Raw genomic sequence first — 4,592 nt, forward strand, 5'->3', positions numbered from 1 at the left:
CCCCTAACTGTACGCCCATGGACCTAACTGTAGCCATGCACCTACTGTAGCCACGCCATCCTTACCTGTAGCCATGGACCTACTGTAGCCCATGCACCTACTGTAGGCCATGCACCTACTGTAGCCATGGACCTACTGTAGCCATGCACCTACTGTAGCCATGCACCTTGACTGTAGCCAACTGTACCACCTACTGTAGCCCATGTACCCTACTGAGAAAGACGAAAATAATACATCATATAATATTTTATGAGAGCAGGAGGACATGAGAAAATGACCGCTGGGAGACATGAGAACATGACCGTGGAGGACATGAACAATGACCGCTGGAGGACTGAGAACATGACAGCTGGGGACCATGAGAACATGACAGCTGGAGGACATGAGAACATGACAGCTGGAGGACATGAGAACATGACAGCTGGAGGACATGACAGCAAGGAGGACATGAGAACATGATAGGTGGAGGATATGAGAACATGACAACAGGAGAACATGACAGCTGGAGGACATAAGAACATGACAACAGGAAGAACAGGAGAACATGACAACAGGAGAACATGACATCTGGAGGACCTGGGAACATGACAACAGGAGAACATGACAGCTGGATGATCTGGGAACATGACAACAGGAGAACATGACAACATGACAACAGGGAACATGAACAACAGGAGCACATGAGAACATGACAACAGGAGGACATGAGAACATGACAGCTGGAGGACATGACAACATGACAACAGGAGGACATGAGAACTGACAGCTGGAGGACATGAGACATGACAGCCTGAGGACCTGGGAACATGACAACAGGGGAACATGAGAACATGACAGCTGGAGGACATGAGAACATGACAACAGGAGGACATGAGAACATGACAGCTGGAGGACATGAGAACATGACAGCTGGGGACATGACAACAGAGGGAACATGAGAACATGACAGCTGGAGGACATGAGAACATGACGCTGAGGACATGAGAACATGACAACAGGAGGACATGAGAACATGACAGCTGGAGGACATGAGAACATGACAACAGGAGGACATGAGAACATGACAGCTGGAGGACATGAGAACATGAAAGCTGGGGACATGACAACAGGAGGACATGAAGAACATGACAGCTGGAGGACATGAGAACATGACAGCCTGAGGACCTGGAACATGACAACAGGGGAATGATAACATGACAGCTGGAGGACATGAGAACATAACAAACAGGAGAAAAATGAGAAACATGACAGCTGGAGGACATGAGAACATGACAACATGAGGACATGAGAACATGACAGCTGGAGGACCTTGGAGCATGACAACAGGAGAACATGACAGCTGGAGAAAATGACAACAGGAGAAACATTTACAACAGGAGAACATGACAGCTGGAGGACATGACAACAGGAGAACATGAAAACATGAGGACATGACAACAGGAGAACATGACAACAGGAAAACATGAGAACATGACAGGTGGAGGACATGAGAACAAACAGCTGGAGGACCTGAGAACATGACAGCTGGAGAATATGAGAACATGACAGGTGGAGGACATGAGAAGATGACAGCTGAAGGACATGAAACAGGAGAACATGACAACAGGAGAACATGAGAACATGACAGCTGAGGACGTGAGAACATGACAGCTGGAAGACATGAGAACAGGAGAACAGGAGGACATGAGAACATGACAACAGGAGGACATGAGAACATGACAACAGGAGGACAGGAGAACATGACAACAGGAGGACATGAGAACATGACAACAGGAGGACCTGAGAAATGACAACAGGAGACATGACAACAGGAGGACATGGAGAACAGGAGAACATGACAACAGGAGGACAGGAAACATGACAACAGGAGAACATGACAACAGGAGGACATGACAACAGGAGGACATGAACAACAGGAGAACATGACCACAGGAGGACATGAAAAATGACAACATGAGGACATGACAAACAGGAGGACATGAGAACGATGACAACAGCAACAGGAGGACACAAGAGCATGACAACAGGAGGACAGGAGAACATGACAACAGGAGGACATGACAACAGGAGGACATGACCACAGGAAGACATGAGAACATGACAGCAGGAGGACATTATAGCTGGAGGACATGACAACAGGAGAACATGACAACATGGGACATGACAACAGGAGGACCTGACAACAGGAGGACATGAAACATGACAACATGAGGACATGACAACAGGAGGACATGACAACAGGAGGACATAAAAACAGGAGGACATGACCACAGGAGGACATAAAAAACAGAGAGGACATGACCACAAGAGGACATGAGGACATGAGAACATGACAACAGGACGACAGGACGACATGACAACAGGAGGACATGACAACAGAGGACCTGACAACAGGAGAACATGACACCAGGAGGACATGACAACAGGAGGACATGACAACAGGACGACATGACAACAGGAGGACATAAAAACAGGAGGACATGAAAACAGAGAACATGACAAACAGGAGGACATAAGAGCATGACAACCGGAGGACATGAGAACAGGCGACATGACAGCCGGAGGATATACAACATGAGGACATAAGAACATGACAACAGGAGGACATAAGAACATGACAACAGGAGACATGACAACAGGAGGACATAAAAACATGAGGACATGGAACATGACAACAGGAGACATAAAAACAGGAGGACATGAGAACATGACAACAGGAGGACAATAGAACATGACAACAGGAGGACTAAGAAACAGACACAAGGAGAACATGACAACAGGAGAAATGACAACAAGGAACAAGAACAAGGAGGACATGACAACAGGAGACATGACCACAGGAAGACATGAGAACATGACAGCAGGAGACATTATAGCTGGGGACATGACAACAGGAGAACATGACAACATGAGGACATGACAACAGAGAGGACCTGACAACAGGAGGACATGAGGACATGACAACAATGAGGACATGAACAACAGGAGGACATGACAACAGGAGGACATAAAACAGGAGGACATGACCACAGGAGGACATAAAAACAGGAGGACATGACCACAAAGGACATGAGAACAGGAGGACATGAGAACATGACAACAGGACGACATGACAACAGGAGGACAATAAAAACAGGAGGACATGAGAACATGACAACAGGAGGACATGACAACAGGAGGACCTGACAACAGAGAAACATGACAACAGGAGGACATGACAACAGGATGACATGACAACAGGAGGACATGACAACAGGAGGACATAAAAACAGGAGGACATGAAAACGAGGAGGACATGAAAACAGGAGGACAATGACAACAGGAGGACATAAGAGCATGACAACCGGAGGACATGAGAACAGGAGGACATGACAGCCGGAGGATATGACAACATGAGGAAGCATAAGGAACATGACAGAACAGGAGGACATGAAGAACATGAGCAACAGGAGGACAATACAACAGGAGGACATGAAAACAACACTGAGGACATGAGAACAGACAACAAGGAGACATAAAAAAACAGGAGGAACATGAAAGAACATGAACAACAGGAGGACATAAGAACATGAACAACAGGAGGACATAAGAACATGAAACAGGAGGACAAAGACAGAACAAAGGAGAACATGACAAACAGGAGAACAGACAAGGGAAATGACAACAGGAGGACATGACAACAGGAGAACATGACAACAGGAGGACATAAGAACATGACACAGGAGAACATGACAACCGGAGGACACATGAGAACAGGAAGAACATGAGAACAGGAGAACAATGACAACAGGAGGACATAAGAGCATGACAACGCGGAGGGACATGAGAACAGGAGGACAATGAGGAAACTAATCCCAACTAACAACAGAGTGTAGGTCTACTGTCGTGCAGAGAGAGGAGAGAGAGAGACATCACAATACAACACGCGGACAACAAGGCAAGGAGTGAGATGAAGCAGCAGGATCTGATACCAGGACCCTGTGACTGTGACAGCTACCAGCAGTGTTGTAACAAGGCAGATCAGTTCACTAGGTAGATACAAGAAGATAGTAACTGGAGGCAGGGAGGAGGATGCTTACAGAACATCCTGTAAGCACGTGAACAGGGCTGAAATAGTCCAAATAAGTATAAAATGACTAGATACAATGATGTCTTTTAGGTACACGTCCGCTCTCTCTCTCTCTCTCTGCTCTGACCCCTCTGCTCCTTGGTAGTCCAATGGGCGGTACTAGCCAGGTTTGTGTCATTTCCCACTGTGTACATATTGGTTTGTTGTGTATTGTTTGATACCACTGCACGGTTGGAGCTCACAACACAGGCATTTTGCTAACAAGCCAAAATAACATCTGCTAAAATATGTTTAATGCGACAATACAATTTGATATGAATAGCCGTTGAATTGAATCGTACCAGTTGGTGCCATTTCACTGAATGAACATACACACGTAAAAGTACCAAATAAAAAAGGGGAAAAACTAAAACAAATACATATAATTATAATAGTTAATATTCAATTTGTCTATAATATCATCCATCTAAATGTGTCATTCCACTTGTGCACATCTACCGAAGCAGCTCCAGTGACTTTCAAT

This window comes from Salvelinus sp. IW2-2015, unplaced genomic scaffold (assembly GCF_002910315.2).
Source record: "Salvelinus sp. IW2-2015 unplaced genomic scaffold, ASM291031v2 Un_scaffold2048, whole genome shotgun sequence".
Classification (NCBI taxonomy): domain Eukaryota; kingdom Metazoa; phylum Chordata; class Actinopteri; order Salmoniformes; family Salmonidae; genus Salvelinus; species Salvelinus sp. IW2-2015.